Source organism: Mauremys mutica, chromosome 14 (assembly GCF_020497125.1).
Source record: "Mauremys mutica isolate MM-2020 ecotype Southern chromosome 14, ASM2049712v1, whole genome shotgun sequence".
NCBI classification, from domain to species: domain Eukaryota; kingdom Metazoa; phylum Chordata; order Testudines; family Geoemydidae; genus Mauremys; species Mauremys mutica.
In genome coordinates, this window is record NC_059085.1 from 29,678,612 (window position 1) to 29,703,613 (window position 25,002).

At 41.5% G+C, this 25,002-nt stretch overlaps 1 protein-coding gene and 1 long non-coding RNA gene across 3 annotated transcripts in view; one reads left to right on the top strand and one right to left on the bottom strand.

Annotated features, from left to right (window-relative positions):
• Positions 1 to 25,002, bottom strand: part of LOC123349632 (protein BEAN1-like) — a 103,090-nt gene that overhangs the window by 46,919 nt on the left and 31,169 nt on the right. The gene's annotated exons all lie outside the window — the stretch shown is intronic.
• LOC123349634 overlaps positions 23,747 to 25,002 on the top strand; it is a 119,337-nt gene continuing 118,081 nt past the window's right edge. Inside the window, exons 1-2 of the long non-coding RNA XR_006573604.1 lie at positions 23,747 to 24,303; positions 24,416 to 24,493. This is a non-coding gene — a long non-coding RNA (uncharacterized LOC123349634). The remainder of the gene's footprint in view (positions 24,304 to 24,415; positions 24,494 to 25,002) is intronic.

Here is a 25,002-nt window from a genome sequence, read left to right on the forward strand (position 1 = left end):
GACTTTACAGGAGGATCAGCTTATTTGGGCCCTGTGTGATGATGGGGCACACTGGCAAGGAGGGGGTTAATGTGGGCCTGTGGACCCAATTGGCCCTACCCCACTAAACCTGTAGCATATATCAGGAGTGGAGAGGGGAGTTAAAAGGAGGAGACTCAGTTCAGTTTGGGGCTGACTGGGAAGGAGAGCAGAGCTCTGCTTGTCTTGCTGGTGGAAACTGGGTTTCAACCAAGAGTGAGACAGCTTGCGGCCTAGATGAACCTCCCAATGTGTGGTACGACCGGGCCCAGGCAAACTGACTGAAAGGGCTGGCTGCATAAAGACAAGCCCTAAATAGAAGGGCAGGCTCCTGCTGCAGACTCCTTGGATGACCCTGGTTTTGAGTTCATAATATTACTTTTATTTCTGGATTTTAATATCCCAGAAGGAATGGACATAAATTGTGACCTTGGCTGAGTCACAGGAAAAGGCAGGCCATTGGAGGACCAGAGGAGAGCGAGACTACACCATGCTCAGCCACAAGGAGGCACTCCAGTAGTGAGTCCAGCCTTTCACTAAATTCCCATTGGTATGAGTGGGAGTTGTGTGCTCAAAAGGACCATAGGATCAGGTTTTTAATGGTAAACAACATTCCAACAAGATACTTTATAATATTTGAGGCATGACTGAAGGGGAGGGAAATAACGCACAATAGCTGAGTATGAGCAAACTCCCCTAATGCACTGATTGCCATTTGTCCTGACTGTTGATCAGTTTTATGTATTCCTCTTTGTTTGTTTCATAATCACATGAGTGATGTAGAAATCAACAGGAGGTTCAAGTATAAGATCTTTGCCTTCAAGTGCCATTTAGTTCTTAGAATAAGAGTCTTACAGGATTTTCCCATAGTGCATTCATGTAAACTAATTTGATATGAACACCAGAGTCCATTTGTGCAAGTCTTGGGTACCGCAGTTATGATTAGTTGAAGAGAAATCCCTGACACTGAAAGAGAACAAAAGGAATTTGAAAAATCATAAGGGTGCAAGCTATGTTAGCTAAAAGGGAAAATGCCCACCTCCAAAGAGGATAGGCTGACATTCTTAAAGGAGCAAACGGGAGTTAAGCATCCAACACTCATTAATAGTCAACAGTATTAGGGTCCTTTTTGAAAATCCCCTTATGTCTCATCTACCTACACGCTTCATCTTAGGTTTTGAGCACCCTAAACAATATTCTTACAATGACTGTACTGCAGTTCCAGGCTCTTTACTAGTGGTGGACTACAACTAGGACATTAAATTGCACTCCTTCCAGCTCTGAGGCATGTTTATTATTTTTAAATTTGGGATAGGCTGTAGTAAAAATCACTTCTTAAAAAGGCAGCTGTTTGCACAAGAGTTCTGCTTTATTTGAGGAGAGATTTCAGCACTGTATAATCCAAACGTGAACCATAGCCATGAACTGGACAGAACCCCTACATTTAAAATAAACCTGCTCCAAAATAGAACCACCACCTTTTTGCCACATCTTTGTTCATCTGTTCTAATTATAATTAAAACTTTGCCACTGTGTAGTAACCAACAAATCAATATCTCATTCAAAACACGCAACTGTGAGTATTAGGGGCATTATAGGTTTATCAGATGCACTCAGTACAGATAGCTGTAAGTGAATTTGCTGCATACTTGCAGGTACAAAAGCTACCAGTGTCCTTGAGAAGCTCATCCAACACCACAAAGGTGGTCCACCCTCTGAGATATCTAATGCTGCCTTTTTTATCATGTCTGCTAGCTATCAGATAATGACTTTTCTCTTCTTGCATTGACATCCTTATTATAGAGCCAGAATGAATAAGATTGGATCACCAGCAGCCTGCAAATTGAGAATGTCAGAAGCAGAGACTGCAGCTGCATATAAGGGCTCAGAAAATAAATCTTTTCAGATCCCCTGGCTTTAAGGTATTATGTTGATGTCACATCAGCATGTATAGGTGCTGTTTCAAATTAACAGGAAAAATCTTCCAATTTTCAGAGCCATGGCCTCTTTTATCAACATGATAAATACCATTATAGTGAAACAAATCACTCTAGAGGTAAAGCAGCTCACCTTATGGTGAATATATATTTTTCTCCCTTTTCTCCTACTCAAACAATTTTGAGCTAATGTAGTTTTATAAACAGGACTTCAGCCTATTATTTCTTCTTTCCATAAACAATATTAGGGCTTAGAAATAGGTAAGATGTTATGTTATATCAGTCTGTTAACCAGTTAAAATAAATCAGCATCACCAGATTAAATCCAGCCCAGAGCTTGTCAAAAATTGGACTCTCTATCCCATGGGAAATTGCTATTTTGACATTTTGTTTTCATCCTGATTCAGCCCTAAAAAAAACAAAATAGCGTAGGGGGTTTTGGAGGGGAAGGAAAGTTCTGGAAAAATGTTGATTTTTTTTTTTTAAATGTTGAAACTAAAAGTTTCATCTTGATTCAACATTGAATTGTGTTTCTCTGTTGCTGTGGTGCCTTGTGGGCACTGTAGTTCAGGTGCCTTATGCCCTCATTTTCCTTGGTGTGCTGGGCTCACTGGCTTGACTGCAGCATGGTGGTTCAGCCAGAGGAGAGACAGCGATGTATCATGGGAAATGTAGGCCAGCCAGGGAGCCCAATTCCTATTGAAAAATTTCTGCAAAATCTAAATTTTCACATGTAAAATTCTGATTTTGCAGACATTGCATTTTTCATTTAAAAAAAAATTTCTCAAAATTCCCAACCAGCCCTAGTAGTGCCCAGTAGTTACCAGCTGTTGGCTTGCTAGTGCATTATTGCTAGCCCCATGCATTGAAAAAACCAGGGGTTTAGCCTCCCCCTCCAAAATCATATTATTGGCTTCAAAATGATGAGCTTTAAAAATATTTTTGGATTGTTTTACTTGCCTTCTGTTGTTTGAGACATTTAGGTTCACATTTTTCAGCTTCTTTCTGCAAATATGAGGGGTAGAAAACTTATTTTATTAAAAGCTGAAATTCTCTCCTATCAGTATGATTCCACGAAATGTGGCTATTAGAAAAACATCAAATATTGTAAGACTTGCAATAAAATCACGAGCGCTGACAATACTATTGGTGGCCTATGTTTAATGAGCTTGGTGCCCTCAAGCCTGTGTCCAGGGGAGAAGTGTCCACATGACAACTCCTGAGTCACAGTTTCTTCCCTGGGCTTCTCTTGGGTTGCTGCTGCCTTGTGCCTTCCCCTCATACAGGAAAAGTCTCACCCCCTCATTACTCCCAACCCCCTGGTGTTTAAGGGTGACAAGCAATGAGGGGGAGATCATGAAGATTTGATTGACATTTCTACCTTTTAATTCCTTACTACTTAACAGAAAATTTAGTAGCAGTAGAAATATTATGCTAGTTGATTGTGTAAGCAGCTAAGAGCAGACAGAAGCTCATTAGCAAGTGGCTGAATCTACACATCTTTCTCTCTCACGACAGTGAATCTTTTTTATTTCCAGCTCTGAGATTTGAAACTTATGCTCTGATTAAAATGACTTTTGAAACTATGTACTGTCATGTGAGTCATTATTATTGGTAACAGAGAGCAATAAATCAACAGTATGACGCTTAATGGTCCCACCATTTACTACCTCACAAGCATGAGAGAGCCAGGCCAACATCCGACTGCATACCTGGCATAAAACAGGAGTAGAATAGGTCAGCCTTCTCCTAATGCTATGAAAACTTAGGAATTTATTTCATTCATTCAGCTTTTGTATCATTAGTACCTTGACTTTCGTTGAGAGAGCTGCAGGAATTTCAGTAATACTGAAACTCACATGGGTTTGCCATTAAGGACACTTTAAGGTCTCCTGCAGAAATTGAAATGATGATGACTGTGAATAATTTCAGGACTGGAAAGAAATCTGCCCTTAAAGTGTTCTGTATTGTGAACAGGAATGCTGGACTTACCAGGAGCAAAATATCATTCCATATACACTTGGCATGTGGGGTAAAAATAACTCCTTGAATGGAACACGGGACAAGTTCTTTTCAGTTACAGAGTCTCGCTTCAGAGTGACATCCCCTGCCCTGTCTGAATCCCTCTGTGGCTTCTCCCCCCACCCTCCAAGAATCCTTTATAATATTTGACCATTTAACTTCTGTATCCACAGGCCCTTGTGCACCACTAGGGAAAGGTGTGATGTTGAGAGCCAGCTGTCCTGGCTCATGATTTTTATTTGTTGAATTACTGTACGTCCTTCTTAGTAACAATAGAACAGCTTGATTTCAACTGAGTTTAGGGTTAGATGGTAAGTGGCCTTCATGCGGCCTTGCAGGAGAGTAACCTGACTTCACCCTTGTTCTAGGGCTCTTCCCACTGTGTGATTATTTTTTTTTGACAGGAAAGGAAGAGGAGAAGCAGGTTCTATGCATGCAATACATCCACCCATGAGAGGATTGTAGGACTGGGACCTAGGAGTGGGCAGAGCATTAGCTCCACCTCTTCCCCGAATGCACTGGCCAGCAGAGCTGAGCTAGTTCATAAAGGAAGTAAGCTGCAGTCAGTAAAGAGCTGCAGAAAGCTGCTTCCTCCTGGGAGCAAGGGGAAGGCAGGGACAAGAATTGTTTCTCTTGGGATGGCACAGATACTTGCTATTGCACAGGGCTAATCTTACAAGCTCAGTCTGCCTCAAACTCAATGGATAGCGGGATGTAGGCATGGACTATCCAGTATTATAGGAACAGTAGAGAGATTTCTTAAAGTAATGAAATTCCTAAATCGTACACACATATAGAGTGTGTGTTCCTATCTAAAGCCTGGTTTCACTGTAGGATTTATGTTGACAACTGCAGAGATCCCCATTGGCACAAAATCTGCTGAGAGTCCAGTTTGCAGAGAAGTGTCTATGATTTACTCTCCCGTCGGGAGACACAAAATAGGAAGTGATGATGGCTGAAGAGGGGACTTGTGCAGGGATGGCTGAGAGACTGACTGAATTTGTGAATGCCCTGAGGAGAGTGCACTGGCAGCACCACCTGCTGACGGTGCTGGACCCCAGTCCGGTCTGGTTGTAAACTTCTCCTCCCTGAACCAGGTTAGGTGGACGCTAGAACAGGATTGTTTTTTAGTTATGCCATTTTATAAAAGCAATAGGAAATGGCAATGTGTACTGATCAGGTCTGACATCACTGCTGCTGAACTAGAGTTAGAGAAAATATAATGGAGACCATCAAGCAAAATACAGAATAAGCCTGCAAATAGAAGCTTCCCTTGTGAGCATGTTTCTTAGATTTGGTCCTATTTAAATATTTTTGTCTAAGAGAAGTTAATTACCTTTGGACGGACAAAAGATTTATAATCCTTTCATAATGAATGACGTTCCATATGCGTTTGAACTCCTGTTATAGCTGTACTCACATAGCACACTTGACAAAATCTGAAATGAAATACAGAATATTTTCCGAACACTGCAACCCTATAGGGCATTTTGAACAAAACAGGACATTGTTTAATGAAAAAGAAATTAACATGCAGTGCAGGGATGAATCTAATGAGAAGACATAAATAAGAGGTGTTTAAATGATACTGCTTGCAACAACAAAGAGAGAGAAATAACATGCAGCTCTCTACCCTTCTCCCTGGTGTTATGCACATCAAAGAGACACGTTTATGGTTTAGTCTAATGTTAAAGGTCAGTTTTTGATCTAATGGTACCCCATGGTAGTCATTTCATACATATGCAAGTAATTCAACAATATTTCACCTAGGGAAGAAGGACCTTTTTGGGTTTTGATCTGGTGTTCAGATGGTCTGGCTTGTATGCCCCTAGCTCCCTCACTAACAGAAAACCTTTGGGCAAGTCACATAACACCTCTTTATCTCAGCTATTTCCTGTGGAAAATGGGGCTAATAAAACCAAACTATTCCCTAGGGTGTCATGAGGTTAATGAACACCTAGAAAGTGCTTGGAGATTCCTGAATAGAAGGATAAAATATTATTCAGGTAAACATAGTCCCGGGTTTAACTGTGGAGAACTCATTACATCCTTAAAGAGGTCAACAGATCCACTTATCTTGAACAATAAAGTACACCTATTCAAATTAACTAAACATAGCCTCTTTCTAAGGAGTCCTGTAACACAGGGCAATTCAGAAGGTGCTTCAGTTCTAGAACTGTGTGAAAGATTCCTGTTGAACTAGATTTACAGCTGGGTCAAGATGGTCTTTAAATTTGTACATGAAGTGTGCACACACATGTATGCACATAGGTAAATGGATATTTATGCAAGCAAATTAGATACTTGCATGTACAGCTTGGCTTGGTGTGTGCAGAACAACTCAACTTTTTATGCACAAACAAATTCAGGCTTCAAAGATACATTCCTAAATTAGAAGCAGGTAAAAATATGGTCCCTGGAGTGTCAACTCCCTTATATTTTAAAAATTCCATTAAACTATCACCAGCTAAATATAGCTGAGAAATAGACACTGTTTTTCTGTGACATGCAAGAAATATAGTGTGTGAGTTGTTAACAAGCTAACGCTGCTCTTTGAGGGGCACTCATCCCTGCTGATACCGTTGATGAGAGTGGTGCAAAGCCTCAGGAGTAAAAGGCAAAAATAAAATTCAGTATGTCTCCATCTCAGTCGGGTGACCATATGTCCTGTTTTGACCAGAACAGTCCCTTTTTTTTAAAGCCCTATCCCGGCTGTCCTAACTTCATCAGTTGGCAAGAGCAAATGGGACAAATGTGCACTTTTGTCAAAGTGGGGTGTGGAGGAACATGCCGGGGGCGAGCAGCGCTGCCAGCCTCGCGCAGGGCTTGGGCGAGCAGTTCAGGCCAGTCCTGTGCTGTGTCCTGTTTTCTCTTTGGGAAATATGGACACTCTACACCTCAACAAAATACAATGGGGTCTATTCTCTCAGCGATGCTGGTGGCAACTTTTTGTGACTCTGATCTCCCTGTGACTCCTTGCAGGAGATTGGGAAATCCACTGCTTAGCATATCACGTATTTACGGTCTTAAGAAATCATCCTTCCAGGAGCACTGGACCCACAGAAAACCCTAAATGCAGTGGAAATGCAGTTCTGTATGGTGGTTGCCTTTGTGGCAGGGTGGACAGGAATGATTGGTTGTTGGAAGATGTATGGCCACTAGATCTGTAATTACCAAGATCCATTAATCAAAACCCAGAAACAAGAGCTGAGTCTAGGGGCTATAATTGAGCCTTCTGCCATAAAATTATCTATAGAACTCCTGTATAAAGTCTATTTAATAGGCCCCAGTTTAGGAATCCAGAATCTGTGCCTTAGGGCACATGCATATTCCAGAACACGAGCCAAATGAATGCTTAGGAGAATGTGCACTTACAAATCTTCAACTACAAAAGGGTTACCTGTGAGAGCACTGTAATGACTGGTTTGATTGTTCAACTGAATAAAAATAGTCCACTCGCTTTTACTAAAAGCAGCTTCACTTTACTGGCAGCATGAACTCACCGTATCATAATGGGCACTGAAACACTGCACAGTATCGCCAGGAAAAAAAAACACATTAAGCACCATTTTAATTAAGAAACCAGCAGCACTTTCTGGCTCTGCTTAAAAGAGAGAGGAACAAAGTAGTAGCATATAAACTCACAAGCATCCTCTGGCCTTCAAGCAGATGTGGTATACACAGCATTAAATAGATGTGGTGGCCAAACAGGTATTTATCAGAATTTACAGATCCATGAACTCTGCAGTACATTGTAAATCCAGCTGTGTAGGAAAATGCTTTCTTGGATGGATAGTTGGTGATGTAATTGCCAGTTTTTATTAAAGGCACACACAGTCCTTAACTTGGAACAAAACATTAAAACCTCTTTTAGGAACAGGTTATAAATTCTTTATTCATGTCAAATGGTTTCTTACACCACTCGCTCTTAACTTGGGGTGTCACAAACAGTTTCAGGGGGTCACGAACCCTCCCTTGCTTGATGGCTACTCCATAAGGGGAGTCCTAAAATTTCTTTCTACTCTAACATGGGGTCACGAGAGCTTTCTTCCATAGGCTGTCTCACTGAAGTGACTGGAAATGCATTCAGAATAATTTTACTGCTCACTGTGAATAAGGGTGTCATAATCTGTGCCCTAGTGAATATGATGCAGATATACAGTTCTGTTTGAACTTCTGTCCTCTCAGATAGCCAGATGTGCTGGCATCATTTGGAGATCTGTGCTATCAAATGTTATCAGTTGTTCACCACATAGCATAGGACTGAACACACATGCATAAATGTTTATGCTTTGTATAGAGATTTATTACAGTGTCTTTTGAAAACTGGCTTTTCTGGGGTCCAACTGGATATTACATGGGTCAAGGAATATAACTTTAGATCTTCTCTCTGTTCATTAATGCACTGATATGGCATAGAATGCAAGAAATAAAGAACATTTCTCATTTTTGGGTGGATTCTGTAAATTAGTATTTTTTTTATTTACTGTTTCATTCTTTCTGATACAAACATCCTCTTCTGGGGATGAGTTCACAGATTCAGCCAACCCAGAGGCTATCTCATAATCTCATAAAACACCAGATTTAAGGGCAGGGTCAAGAAAGGCAATATCCATGATGGGTACAGATAGTGACTTTGCTGACAATAAATCTGAACTTGCAAGGCACTGAAAACTTACTTGAGGTGCTGAGCAATTCTCTGCTCCTACTGATTTAACACATTGCAAGATTGGGCTCAAAATAAGATCTTTGCCTCCATTCATCTTTTGTGTTAGTACAGGATAAACAAAATCTGTTAAGGAAGATTAGGGTATCTCTAATGAATGTATGTTTATTCCTAATGTTCTACTTTGTCAAGTGTTAGATTACCCAGAAACTCATTTACAAAACAGAAACAAATACCAACCAAGCCTAGAAAGTTACTGTGGCTGAAACATCAAGTGACAAAGGACGCATAATACATTAATTGATGATACTTGCCACAATGATTGCTGACTACATTAGTTATGGCCCCGTTTCCTCTGATGAATCTGGCATAATATGGCATTTTTACTACTCCAGTTCATATGAAATGGATATCATCAGTGAAAGATGTGCTCTCTGTAATGTCTTTCACACTGCCTTCATAATATCTGAAAAAGCTGCCATTATTCACCAGCTACTGATCCTGGTAGGAGCAATCAATACTTGAATGTTCAAGCAAATTATCATTGTGCAGTGTTTTCATTATCTGTTCATCTTTAAGTTTCACAATTATTTACAAACATAAATTGCAGAGAGGCAGATGATACAGTGCCATAATATTCCAAATGGCAAGGATGCTAATAGGTTGTGTTACAGAATTGATTTTCAAAACTGTATGCATACAATTGCGCATGTAAAACTGTGTGTGCAGATACATGCTTAATTTATTTACATGATTACCAATGTTGTAGTCACAGATTAACTGTGTGTGTGTGCAAATACCTAGTTAGATGAAAAAGTGGCATTTTTGCATTAATACATTGGATTGGCCCATGCAAACATCTGCAAATTAGGTAAGCAACTTCATTCATCTTCTTATGTAAACAACAGCATTTTATTTTTAAATAGGGCCTCAATTTGTTCACCTTTTAATTTTTCAACCAATTGCTGCATTAGGATCTTGGCAAGCTATTTCTCATGGTAACATCTTGTTTTAGTAATTGAAACAAGTAAAGGGAGGCAAAAATGCTCTTCCTTTGTGGTTAAACCTATGTTTTCTTGAAATTTTAAAACAATTTAGTATTGTGGTTAGTTTATCCAAATCAGTAGTTCTCTTAGGGTTCATCATTACACTAAATTACAAGCAAATTAGGAATCATATTGAACCCTCTTGCAGAAACATGTGCAGATGGAGACACAGGGCTCAGCATACTTCTGTGAGTTTGACTTTGTGGCATTTCCCTGAGATCTTTCCTTCTGGGGTGAGAATGGAAGACAGCATGAGAGGACTAAGGTTGCCATGAAAGGGATGGTATGGGAACCCCAGTCTGGCACAGCTGGCTCTCCTTTGCCTTGTCAGACACCCCACACCTGTGCTCACTCACACATACACTCAAACAGCCCCTCTTCCTCCTGCCCCCAGCACAACTTTCCACTCTCCATGTGGTCCTTGTACAGAGCAGGTTCTTCATGGTTATGAGGCAAAAGGATGCTGCAGCAGAGATGACACTGCTCTTTTCTATTCCCCAGCATCTCCTCTCCACAAAAACAGAGGGGCTGATAGCACCCTAGGTGTATGATTTCTAATAAAGAAGCTAAGGTTAATGATTGATACACAAAAGTACTTGTAATATTAGTCCTTAAGAAAAGAGAATCAAAGTAGATGATATGACTGCTTTAACAGGACCAGCAAATAATCTATAACATACAAGCTTTGGCTAACAGGCTGTATAGAAAATGTACATTTTTGGTCTAAGTGCTTGTGTAGCACAAATTATTTGTTGGTGCATGATCACATCATTGACCTTGCTGCATTTCTGATGATTGCTAAGGCAGCAGAGCCAAGAGGGCTCCATCCCAGAGCTCCATGCGGAACGTAGCAAAGATGAATGGCCTATATCTGAGAGCTACAAATAGTCATTAGAAACAGAGTAAACCCCCAATGTTAAATGCAATTACAAAAGAATAAGGGAGGGTCTGTCTCTCTCACACATACATACATGATAACTATCCAAATAAACAGACTAGTTTGGATTAATGACACCAGAGCTGGGACTGGGATATGGCAGGAGCTATAATACTATGGGGGAAAAAATAAAGGAGAGGAGGAAGCAAGAAACAACAGTGAGGACTGGACAGCTGCAGGAGGAGGAAAGAACAATTTTTCTCCCTGCGTGTCTCCAATTGTTTGGGTATGAGACAATTTTGGCTGTAACTCTCCAACCTACCCACTACTCCCCAGATCAATTTTGAGCCTGTGGCTCCAAGACTGAGAGCTGCCGCGATGAAGGAACATGTATACAGAACTGACCAAAGAGAGCCTGGACTCTCAAAATGAACATCATGCTAAACTAACAAGCCAGATGGAAGTTCTGGAACATAGAGAATTGACAGGGGTGTTAAAATGTGAACATAATTTACCTGGACTTCAAAAAGCTATTGAAACAGTTCCGCACACAAGACTAATCGGCAAGGTTCAAGTTAGATCTAGGGGAAGAGCTGCTAAAGTGGATAAAGAAGTAGGTTGGGGAATGACAATTTAGCAATCTAAACACTGAATTATGCATGACGATGGCATAAAAGCCTCAAGGATTAGGATTTAGTTTTATTGTTATCTAATTGTATTTATTATTGTACAACACTAACTTAGAAGAAAGCAAACTTTGATCAGGAGTAATAGGATGGATCAGGAATATGCACAGACAATTGACTTACGCAATTGAATAGATAGGTATATTTGGTACTGAGATGAGGGAGAAAAACATTTATAAACAGGAATGTACAGTACTAAGGATATATACCCCAGTTAAAAGAGGTGCACGGGGTTTAGCCACATGACTTCCATTGACTTTTCTTGACTTTAATGGGAGTTGCATGACTGAATCCAGTTCAGACCTTTGAAACTGCAGGAGATACAAATGAATACAAAGAATGAGGAAGATTGGGGATACAGGGGAATAGTTAAGTCTCACAGCATAATACCTGGATGCAATAGAAAGTTTAAAACTCTGGGATACAGAAATAAAATAGAAGCCTGAGGATATATTTGTAGCCCTAAAAATGAAAAGGCTTCAGTTAAAAGACTGTGTACACTGGAGTACTTCAAAGCTCTTAGTTACTGAAAAGAGCTAAATAAACTTTTTTTTTGCAAGACCAAACTAAGAGGAGACCCGTCTGAAGCGTCCTTAAAAGCTTCCATATGATAGCCTGTGTTCATTGTGGGGAGTGTGTAGCTTTTAGTGATTCCTACAATAGTTAGACTATAAAACCTTTCTGCTTAAATAGATCCTTTTGGGCTCTCCCTGAAGACTACTCCAGCTTTAGTACAAACAGTTTTTATATAATGCAACAGTCTTTATGCAACATGTGGTAAAATAAACAACACATGGAGAAATAAGGGGAACAGAAAGAAGAGCAGCATATGTATTAAAGGCCAGTGTGCCACTTATGCCTGAAGAGAAATTAAGAAGGTTTTTATTTTCTCTGTTAAAATACAAGTTATTTAAGCCCAGATTCAACCCTGGTGCAACCCCACTAAGACAGCAGAATTGCAGTAGGGATGAAGCTGGCCCTTAGCCTGTACTCCTTGAATCTAGATGGGCATTTTTACTGATTTTTTTAAATTAAATTATTATATGTACTGATTGACTTTGTTATTGAAAACATTATTGGGTTTGTATTTAAGCTTTGCATCAGATTCTTGGCTGTTTGGGGCTTTCTCAAAGGATGGTTGCTAGCTTATAAATGTCAGTGGGATAGAATGAATTCAGAAAAACAAACGGAGAGTGACTGGAGTTCTCTGTGCTGTTAACATGTTTTCCCTATATGGTTATTGAGTATTGATGCCACATGTAAAGTATGATGAGTAAATAAAAAATTCATAGAACTGTGGAATTTCAGTTACCAATAATGAAGATTTAATATCTAATCTTGTTGTTTCATCGGTTCTAAAAATGTAGTGTATGCAAAAGAAATTCAATAGATGCTGGCTTTGAAAAATATTCTCTCCTTCTCTTCTATAATAATAATACTTCTATAACACCATGTCAAGTGATGAGGGTCAGGAAATAAAGTGCAATCTCTTATCTGCAAGCCTGTGTGTTTTTCTACAGGTTGGAATTGGTAGAATGGGGTGTTTGTTGACTGCTAAGGAGACAGTGAAGTCAATCAGCCACAGAGACCCAGTCCATGTAATAACTGTATCACCTGACATGGGTCAGGGTTACAAAATATCCATGTCACATGGCAGGGATCACTGTCCACTGACTCTAGCAGACTTGCCAGGCAAGGATATCAGCTCTCCCCAGACGATGTAATATAATTTGGGTTGGATGTTACTGCCACAGAGGCTGAAACCTAGTGATGGGAGTTGGAGGCATGAATGATTCAACCGTCCTACCAGACATAGTCATGTCTGGGATTTTAGCCTCTGTGGAGGCAAATTCATGATATAATGAATAGTGCTTCAGGCCTCTTGGTATCTAACTCTCTCTAAAATGTATTTTATGACTGGGTTTAGTGAAATGTGAACTATTTATAAAGATCAAAAGGAGTGGAATGTTGTTGACATCAATGGGGGCTAAGCACTTTTGGTTTTCCAAGCAGCTTTGTAGGAGGGGGAATCATACGTGACAGAAGTTACCATTTTGTGGTTCTTAGTCTACACTACACTATAGTGAATTATACTCTTTTTAACTATAGAGAGATTGAGGGTGACTTAAAATTCTTATGATAATTATTGAAAACTAAACAATTTGTTCTTTTTTCCCCTCTTATGTTGCCTCATGTACTGTTACCTTCTCTGTAATATTTACATCTCTCATACGTTTTCTGACTTGCGGCCTGAGTCTCATTTCATGTACTTGCATCAAGACCACCCTCCTTGAAGTAAACGGATATACAACAATGTAAAATTGGTATAAGAATCAGGCTTTAATGCTTATGGGTAAGAGTCTGATCCCCATACATGCTCTGAATTGTGATTTCTTTGGGCCTGTTGAAGAAAGGTGCTACTCAATATGAGTAAAAGTGGAAGGAGTAGGCCATTAAATAGCTTTTCTTATTTTTCAGAATGGGGAAACATTATTTGAAATACTAAGGTCTGTGTGTTTGGGGGGAGGGTGGGTGGCGCAGGTGTTATGTTGTAAGTGACCACTACCATCATCTTATTTTTCACTTTGTCTTTTAATGAAAATGCTCATTAAATATAATATTCAAAAGTAAGTGTGTGTGTGTGAGAGGAGTGGCAAATCTGCATCTTCAGTAGCTTTCAGATTTTATCATCTTAGTGCAATCATGATGTAGATCAATAATATTACACTTCATACAAAAGCAGCATTACAGAAATGATTCAGGCATGCAACAAACTGCTTATTAATGTCTCTGAACCAAAGAGTATAATTCCCAAGGGTGCCAACATTTGGTAAGCAAAGAAAACTCTCGGGAGGTTGAGTTTTATAAAAAATGTCTGTTTTGTTTATAATAGATTGTCTAACCCAAGTAGAGAGTAGATACAAGTTTGAGACTTCTCCATTTTTATTATGTTTGTATTTTCCCATGCAGCTTTATTTTCACAGTGACAGAAACAGTTGCAAGCTTATTTAAAAGCCCTGTCATAAATGCATCAAGATTAAATTTCAATAGATGTTTACAGTATTTGAGGTAATATTATTTCTAATTTTCCTACCATGTTGTATTTTGTTGTTCTTCTTGGCAGTAAAACTGCAGTATACCTAGGAGACTGATGGTGGGAGTTCTTAATAAAGGGCAGACAGTCCTTCTGCTTTAATCTGGCTCAGCATTTTATTTGTTTTTCCAGCTGTTCATTATCATTCTAAGAACATACAAAGAAAGTCCTAAGTGTTGCTCAAAGAGTATTCTTTTTTTAATGAACTGCCTTGCCTTTTGCAAGGCAACCCCTGATAGAACTGCAGTGCTAAGCTGGGTGGGGAACATATACCCTAATTCTCAGCATCCAGCTAAGGAAGCTAGGAACTGACCTGAAGATTAATTCTTAAAGGCCAGATTTTACTTGGGCTATACAAAGGTGTGTGGTTTTGAGAGAAGGGACCTTCCTATTCCCCTAGCCTAGTCTGCATAAGTACTAGGCAGAATTGCAATCTATTTACTCTGGGAATGCAAGGGCTACTTTCTCCCTACTCACTTGGGGTACATGGCAGCCCAAGGGGGAGCAGGCAAAAGGACAGGTCATGGCTCTTTCCCCTATGTGCGAGCCACAGGGTAGAGCATAATGCATCCCACAAAAAGGATGTCCTCTGTGGGCCCAGGAGCCCTGGGAGGTATTCTGCTTCCCCACACATTCCTAGGACTGTCAACTCCAACCCCTCCCCTTCACTGTGGTTTGTGCATAAATAGTACAGTTGTGTCTGTAATGTGGCTGTGGCTGTTTTCCTCCGTGCCGTGACTGCCTCTGCTGTAGGCTGAGATTTAGAGGTGATGTGAATGCAAGACTTTGTCTATACTATCACTTTTGTCAGTAAAACTTTTGTCAGTCAGGGGTGTGAAAAAAATCCCCCCACCCTCCAACCCATATAAGTTTCACTGGCAAAAGTGCTGGTGTGGACAGTGCTATGTTGGCAGGAGAGGTTACACAGGAGTGCTGTAAAGTCCGTAGAGTAGACATAGCCTGAGTTACACATCAGTAAATTAGGGTAAAATGGGATCATGTACACACCCAGAGGCACTGCAGTGGGAAAAGCAGCCAGGCTTTGAATAAGGAATAAGACATAGAGCCTATTAGGGTGACCAGATGTCCCAATTTTATAGGACAGTCCCGATTTTTGGGATTTTGGGACTTTTTTCTTATATAGGCTCCTATTACTTATAGGCTCCCTTATTTCTTATATAGGCTCCCACCCCCATCCCGATTATTTTACAGTTGCTGTCTGGTCACCCTAGAGCCTATCAGCCCGTGTCTGGAGCCCCAGCCCTGAAATCTCATGATGATGACATCAGAATCTCAGTTTTCATTATAAAAAAAATTACATTCTAATCTGCATGCTTGTGAAGGAAACCTAGAAAAAAAAATAACCTGAATGCTGAGTCATCTGCAGACAGCCTGAAACAAAAGCTCTGGGACGGGTAAGCCACCTATTCATTCCAATGAGGTATTAATGCCGAAACCTGTTGTTCTTGCCGGGAGCTGCCAATGTGATGTTAGCAGGGAGGTCTTCATGGGGAGCTTTCACTGCCACCACCCCATCATGGCTCTGCCATCATATTCCAAGCTCTACCACAAGACAAGGAAAGATGGCCTGGGGAGGGAGAAGGCCCCACTTCTTTAAGACCAGTGACTGTGTGGAGCAATTGTTGTTGTGTAAGGCTTTGTCTACACTACCACTTTTGTCGGTCAGGGTTGTGGAAAAAAAACACACGCCCCTGACCAACGTAAGTTTCACCGACAGACTGGTGGTGGTCTGAAGAGACAGGAAGGTAAGTGAGCATTTGCTAAGAGATTGTGTGCTGACTTCAGAAAAAGCCATACAACTTGCAAAGCAGTGGAACAGACAATTTCAGGTTCAGGCTTTAAATAAGGAAAAGAGTCAAGCAACCATTCATGAGGTTATTGTGCAGTGGAATATGAAAGATGGAGGGGAAAAACACGAGGAAATTAAGCAGCATAAGAAATGGCATCAGAACCTTGCAACAGACAGCCCAGACAGCTGTGTGGGAGGTGTGGATGTGAATATGCACATAGATCAGCCAGCATTTGGACAGTCTCCCTCAAGTGCAACCATTTTTCAGGACAATGCAGGCAAAAGAAAACAGTAAACACGGTAGAGTTGAGTGGGAACCCAAAGATTTTGTTTCATGGGAAAATCTGTAAATTCAATTTTTTTTCCCAATCTGAAATGGAACGCAACCAAAAAAAATTGAAATCTTCCATAAAACATAATTCTGAAAAAAAAATCATTTTGAGTCGATCAAAACATGCTGTTAAATAAAATCAAAATGTTTCATTCCAATTTTGATTTTTTTTTACTCACTTTTATTATAACACAAAAGTGGCTTCAAATGGAAAACCATAACATCCTGTTCCAAAAAAGCTGAAATGGAACGTTTCGACCTTATCAGAACACTTATTTCAGTTTTTCTTTTTAGACAAAATTTTGTTGAAATTAATACATTTCAAAAAAAATTTCATTTTGACAAATCAGCATTTTCCCATGAAAGAATGTTCCATCAGAAAGTTTCCAACCAGGTCTAAAATGCAGTGAAGAAATCCAGTTTTGGCTTCACTGATGGGGGAAATGGATGTTGTTTCTATGGACCAATTATCAGAGCCCTGGTAGATGGGGAGAGATGATTGTAGCACTGCTAGCTAGGCAGAGTATGGTTAATGGCTGCCCAGATTCCAGTAAATTCAGCTGCACTGAGTCCAAAACAGAGACTGAAAATGAACTACTGAATTTCAGCCTGAAGGAGACAAATCAAATTTGGAAGCAGCATGGCATGAAGCCAATTCGGAGAGAGAGAAATTTTCTCCATCTCATAAAGGGGGCCAGATGGTAGCAGAAAGAAAAGGAACAACATCTTGAATGTATTTCTGTTGTTTCAGAAGGAACAGAGGGACTAGAGATCATCCACCAGACTCCAGCTGCACAGAAGGAGACTCTCCAGTATGAGATGGTGACCATTAAAGAATTCTTCAAAGCTGCCAGAAATAGCACCACACATTTTGGTGTGCAACAATATGCCAATTCCAGAACAAGGTGCAGTACTACTGTGAAGAAGAGACCAAGTGTGGCGACTTGTAGCATGCTCAGCCAGAGCCTTCACAAAGACAGATGTTTAAGTTTAATTAGGTGGGGCTGTATGGAGCAGCTGTCATTGTTGTGGGCAGGGCTGCAGAGATCAAACAAAAGTCATGCCAGGGTGCTCTGGATGGCAAGGAGCTGTAGTCCGCACGAGGCTCTGGCTGTGTTATGGTCCTTTAATGTTTTTTTTTTTTTAAAGAGTTGTTAAATACAAACTCTCTATGCCTAAAAAAGAACCACAACCCAGTGGTGATATGCTTGTGTAGGAGGCCCGGTCACTGCCAGCTAAGGGAACAGCGGGGCCAAGGAGGAGGGCAGTGCCATAGGGCCCTATTTGATGTGTGTCTAGGTCCCCGGATTCTTTAATCTCACCCTGACTCAAGCAGCAGGAAGACATATATTAGTCCTGTTTGATTTTAGACCTTGGTTGCTTTTCCTTCCTGCCTCCTGACCCGTTAGTGTAATTGCCACCTTTTTACACGCATGCTCACATTCACTTATGCCCACTTACCAACATGTGACTTATACCACCATCCACATGACTGCTGAATATGGCCTTAGGAGGGGGCCAGTGTGTATGTGTTGATTTAGCTGGCATTATCCAGACCAACAGCTAAATGAATACTTTGGATGATGCTTGGTGTCTAGGTGATCTACAAAGGATTAATATTTTCCAGTAGCAGAGACATCCCAAAAAATATACACATGATTGTGCATATATCAGGCCCTGATATGTTTTCATCTAGACAAACTTTATTATGAATTAGTAACTTTAACTGGGATAGATTCCAATTTCTCTTCCAAAGCACTCTGGGAATCTGAATTACTTACCATATTCTAGCAGATTCTGACTACAGAACCTCTTTTCTTGGAGATGCTGACAAGGGAGAGACAGGTTCAGATCCAATCAGAAGTGAATGTTGCAAAAAAAGCAAACGTGATTCTGGGATGCATTAACAGGTGTGTTGTGAGCAAGACACGAGAAGTCATTCTTCCGCTCTACTCTGCGCTGGTCAGGCCTCAGCTGGAGTATTGTGTCCAGTTCTGAGCACCGCATTTTGAGAAAGATGTGGAGAAATTGGAGAGGGTCCAGAGAAGAGCAACAAGAATGATTAAAGGTCTAGAGAACATGATCTATGAAGGAAGGCTGAAAGAATTGGGTTTGTTTAGTTTGGAAAAGAGAAGACTGAGAGGGGACATGATAGCAGTTTTCAGGTATCTAAAAGGGTGTCATAAAGAGGAGGGAGAAAATTTGTCTATCTTAGCCTCTAAGGATAGAACAAGAACCAATGGGCTTAAACTGCAGCAGGGGAGGTTTAGGTTGGAGATTAGGAAAAAGTTCCTGTCAGGGTGGTTAAACATTGGAATACACTGCCTAAGGAGGTTGTGGAATCTCCATCTCTGGAGATATTTAAGAGTAGGTTAGATAAATGTCTATCAGAGATGGTCTAGACAGTATTTGGTCCTGCCGTGAGGGCAGGGGACTGGACTCGATGACCTCTCGAGGTCCCTTCCAGTCCTAGAGTCTATGAATCTATAACATTGTGACTGAGACCATCTGAGTCTTAGTGCAAGAAGGGGCATCTCTCAGAACAGGAGTGCTCCAAGCACACTTTCTTCCTGAGGGGTGGGTAGGCTGTCCCCACACCTCCCCACTTAACATGGTGACATGACTGTCTCATCGTATTTCTACTCAGCATAAATGGAACATGGCAGCTGTCCATATACAATCATTTGTGACATTTCCTTCTGTGTTTGTTTCTGCTGCTTTCATTTTTCATGAACATCCCACAGCATTTATAAACAGCCAGGTTATTTATAACGGCTCCTATTCCTGCTAAATTTAGTGTCATGAATAGAAATTAAATGTTTATTAAGTGGTGCTCTTGAGTCAATGAGCAGTGTCTCTTCAACTCAAGAATACTCACTGACACCGAACATTACTATGGGAGCAAATGAATTAGTGGGTGAAGGAAGGAGCTAATGAATGATAAATGGTTGAATATTCACTTGTGGTTTGTGTTTGTTTCCCATTTAAATTTAGTAAATTGCACCACAGCCCATCCCTCTCTTTGGGCCAGAGTAGGCCTACCCCTTGTACAGGTGTGCAATGAGCCTTCCCCTCCACTTGTTAGGCCTGCATAAAGGTCTGGCACAAGAGCAGCCCTTGCATTCAAGGGAGCCTTGGCGCTGCTGTCTCTATGCTCTCCTGCTGGGATGGGAAGCAGGCAGAATCTTCCACCACCCCACACCAGTCCACAGAGATGGGGAAGTTCACAGCAGGTCCCAAGGGAAAGAACATCCACACCGGAAAGAACACCACAGTATTGAGTGGGTGTCTCAGGACAGTTGTCAAAGGCTGACCGGGTCGAGAGAATTAACTACTCTCTTATGCTTAGAGGCAGTTACCTACTGCAACCATGCCCTTGAAGTATGTGGCGCCCTGAGGGAGGCCTGCGCTGTGGATATGCAGAGTATTTCAGTGCCCTGGAACCTTGAATGGCAGAATATTCACGTGAAAATTTTGATGGCATTTACAAGGGATGCCTCTGCTGGCTCAATCTTATACCCTATGACTCTTTCACACTCAGGTTTATTCCTTAATTACTGTCTTTTGGCCCTTATTATTAATTACTATATAATATTCAAGCTAATTTAACATAAATGCATCAAACCCTGCTCTGCCTCCTGCAAATACATGTTTATGTGCATATATTATCACAACTAGTTGCTGTACTGTGTTCCTAAATCAAGATGGATTGGAAGCTGGATTGCTTCACCCCAGCCTTCATCTTAACTTTAACTTGCCATCCTTTAATAAAGAGCAATTCCCATTTCTAATGCAGCCAGCTCTGTCAGAGCAAGGCTTTCTCATTGCAAGCTGCATGTTGAGACAAGACTGACATGTGGATGTGAAGTGGTAGAAGAAGATGCTGTTCAATAAATATTCTGTTTTGTTCTCTGTTTCTTCAACAGTGTAGAAACTGAAGCTTCTCCAAGACAAAACACAGATGGGATGAGATGAGAAGAAAGCAGAATCAAAACAGCATTCCCTTTCCCTCCCCCTCGTATCTTTGATCCTACAGTAGCCCCTCTCGGTGAATATGCCCTGACATGAACTTTGTGGCTCCTCTGTTTAGAGGTGCATGTAGCTGGCTGGGTGTGGCTTGGGCATGAGAGAAATTCTGTGGAGCCCTGCTCCATGGTGCCAAAACCCCATGCTGCAGAATAAGGACTGTCTCAAGGGAAGTGGAGTCATACACCTAAAGACCAAGAGGACATGTCCCTTCCTGGATTTTGCAGTGACTCATGGGATATCCCTATGGTTGGAAGCCCATCTCCTACACAATACTGCCAACCCTGCCCCCTACCCTTGACTAGATAATGCATCAGGAACTTAGAGTTCAAGGCCTAACCATAGGCGCCAACTCTGTGGGTGCTCCACGGAAAAAAATTAGTGGGTGCTTAGCACCCACCAGCAGCCAAACTTGCCTCCTCCCTCCCAGTGCTTCCTGCATGCCTGGATCAGGTGTTCAGGGGATGGGGTGTGGAGTGGGGGTGGGGGTGGGGGCTTGGGAGAAGGGGTGAAATGGGTGTGAAGCCTAGGGAAGAGAGGGGGGTGGGAAGAGGCAGGGCAGAAATGGGTCCTTGGGGGAAGGGGTGGGGATGGAGCAGGGGCAGGAAGGGGGGGGGCAGGAGCAGGCGCTTGGAGGAAGGGGTGGAGTGGGGGCAGGCCTGGGGCAGATGGGTGGTTGGATAGAGAGGAAGTCCGTGCCTATGGGCCTATCTGTACCCTCCCTGTGGGCTCGTCTGTGTGAGAGCATGGTATTAGTGCTACCAGTTACTACACAGTGATTTTTCTGAACATCAAACCATTATGATAGTATCAATACAAAACAAAAATCCCTCCTGCAAGCAGAAAATAAACAGAATGTACATGCACCTCAGACAGTGACTCTGGCTTGTTCAGTCATGGAATCCCATGTTGACCTCTGTTAGAACCAGCCTGGCAAAATGCCATGTACTTTATTTTGTGGTTGCTGAAAAGACCACCAATGTGCTAACTGCACTGCAGTCTCCTGAAAACAAATGGTTCTGTTGGCCTACTGAGTTGGTGAGCCAACAAGCCAGTGAATTCGGATAGGTCGGGGTGAGGTTATCGTTTTGTTTCAAATAAAAATGACTTTTCTAAAACAACAAACACGATAGAAACAACTCCTAACTCCTTGCAATCATCTATTTGTCTTGTGATTCCAAAGAAAATTGTACAATTGATATTCTGCTACACTGCACCATTGCTGCCTGATGCTCTGCTTTATGTTATGCTGCAATTTATTGCTTCTGCATACATTTATTTTTCTGCTGCACATTTCCTGATCTTTTGAATTATCAACACTATATCTGTTTCCTTAAGCTAAGACATTTTTGATTAATATTACATGGGTTGTATTAAAAAAGGAAAACAGAATTAAAACCAAAAAGAACACATTTATAATGTAGACAAGAATTCTTTCCCCCGCCCCCGATATTTTCATTGTTTTTCATTAGGGACTGTTAGTGTTTTATTTCTTCCACAACAAACTCTGTAGTAGTTTTAGTTTATCATGAAATACAGTATCTGTTCTGATTTTTTTTCTTACTGTGGTTTATATTCCCCCAAACCTGTGAACACCAGCTAACATTTCTTAGATTTTTTTTTAGTTTGGTTTTATCCCAATGACATCTCCTTTTCCCAGACTGCAGAAGTTAAGGGGTTTTAACCTGCTTCTCTAATTTATTCATTTCCATCACCAGATTAGCCTTATGTCCTTCCCTTTAGCTTTCAAGTTCTGTAGTGTGTTTGCAAAAAGAGATGAGTACTTTGCATATGCTCTTGTCAGCAATGCTAGTTTGGAGAGAAAACGTCTGGAGCCCAACCAAAACTTGTGTGTAGAGCCCTGCGTGAATACAAAATTTTTATCCGCATCTGATCTGCGATCCACAAAAATGGTCTACGGACAGCTGCAGAGTTGCAGGGATCTACTTGTGGGAATTGGGCTCAGCAACTAACCTCCCTTTCTTTTATTAAAGTAATGAGTCCACCCTTTGTTTTTCATTGAGTACCTCCAATTGCGTACTTCCATCCATAAACCCCTTCCTATCCAGAATTAGAATTTCCTGGAGCAATGTAAACTCTACGAATCCAAAACAACTAGCTCACTAACAAGCTCATGATGCAAATTTCATCCCGCTGGCACTAACCCTTTGGTCCCAAGAAGCAGAAATGCATCCTAGTGCTCCTGCCACTGAGCCAACAATTTCAGCCTAAGAGGAAGAGAGAGAACACCACTTGTCTTCCCCTGCTAAATGCAAATAAGAAAGTTCTGTCTCCTTTTGCAGTCTTGCTGCCCCGAGTCAGTGCAATAATTAACATTTTAGTGACACTTATAAAAATCTTGCCAACATAGCTGATTACTACAAACAGTTCTGACATTTTTCCCTTGTGAAAAAATCCCTAGAATGGCTGTTTGTTCACAGTAAATGCAAAAGGCTACATTTTCAGAAGTCTTCTGCACCCAGATTTTCAAAAGAGCTCAGTTCCTATTTAGGTGCTTAAATGAAATGGTCAGATTTTTAAAAGTGCCCAACAGTCAGTTGAACCATGAGAGCGTCTGGATGTCTAGTTGACTTACACTGCTTACCCATGCCACTCAGTACATGTGCACCTTTCTTCCCTTCCCCTCCATTCTGCAAGCAGCAGAACAGGGAGGGAATGTTTGATCCAGGATTTTTGCTTCCCTTCGAGATAGATTCATTTTTTTCCATTATAATCTGTATTTACTAGTTCTGGTGAATTGCTATTGCTCATGATCATGACCAGTGCTAGCATTGGCTAGTCTCACACACAGTTTTTTTCCAAGGTGGGCCATATCTTATCCTACCCTGCTTTTTAACTACTGCCTTCCCTCTGGAGCAGAGACTAGCAGTTCGGAACATTTCTCTGTGTCCATATCACTACGTTACCAGAACTCTTCCACATGGGACTCAACTGAAACCACATAAAAAATTTTAGTCATGACCTAAGGCAAATATGAATGCAGGTTTTTAAGGAAACCTTTGTGTCCCTGTGGTGGGGCAGCTGCCCCACCCCCATGTGAGAGGGGGCTAGAGTAGGCCAGAGAGGCTGCTCAGGCCAGTAGCCAATCAGGAAAGGGCTTACTGAGAGCCAATCAGGGCTGTGATTGGAGACAGCCAATCAGGGCTCAGCTGGGTCATATATAAAGGCTGCCCAGAATGGCAGCAGGCAGTCTCTCCCAGACTTTCAGAGGGGAAGGTTGGTCTCCTGAGTCAGGAGACCAGCACCTAGGGCAGGCTTGTGGGAGCAGAAGGGAACTCCAGTCTGGTACCTGCTAGGCTGCAGGCCCTGAGGGAAGGGCCTAGCTGGTGCAAAGGGGCTGAAGGGGAAGTGGCCCAGGGACAGAAGTGTACAAGGGAAGAGAAGGAGGGTAGGAAGGCTGCCACCAAAGGGTCCCTGGGTTGGGACCCAGTGTAGAGGATGGGCCTGGATCCCCTGCCTTCCCCTTTGCATGAACACCCAGCCAGTGGATGTGGTGATAGTGGACTGCACTAGACCTCCTGACACTAGAGGTTAGACTTTGGGGTGTGGTTGACCACAGTGGCTGGGGCACAGAGAAGGACTGCTGATAACACTAGACCCCTGGAAGGGGGTGAGATTGGAGCAGTGGGCACTGCTGGAGGGCAGTGTCCTGAAGAGGATGCTGCTGAGTGGGAAGCAATGTGGGTCCAGACAACAACAAAGGAGCAGAGGATGGATGGGACACTACCAGCAGTGGGTGCCCCACCATGGACTGAGCTAATTCCTGGAGGTAACCATTTTAACCAATCCTGTCACAGTCCCCTAGCCCCTTTGTATTTTTAAATGTTCTCCTAGTCATTTTTCATCTTGTCTCCAAATACCTTGTGTTTTGTGTTTCCTAGGGCTATGCTGTATGCAACTTCCAAGAGGCTAGATGTAAGAAACTTCAAGGGCCTCCCTACTTTGCTTGTAATTGCAAGGTAAGACAACAAAATGTGCCCAAACTTGAAAATACTATTGTGTAGAGCTGTATGTTATGCCAAAAAAGTTGTGATCCCAGGAGCTGTCAGTGGCTTGCAAGGCTCACTGAAGAGTACGGTGAAAGCACAGGGCTAGGAGTCAGGAGTTTCTCATCTGTATGAAGCCACTCATTTCCTGAGACTTTAGACAAGGTACTTAGGCCTCAGTTCAGGAGAGCACTTAAGCCTACAGAGAGACTTAAACTCCTGTTGTTGAATTCAACACTAACAATGACATTGAGGGAGTTGGAAATATGGTAAAACAGTTAAAATGTAAGCATAATTACAGTTTCTATCTTAAAAGGGTCCCAAAGAGAAGAATGGGAAAAACACATAGGTTTAAACTGTTACAAGTCAGCATTGTTTTGCTAAATGGTGTTATTTTCAAAGGAATTTATGGTTAACTCTTGAACAAAGATTATACATCTGATTTCCTTTAACAGCAAGGGAAATATTAGCTTATTTTCTCA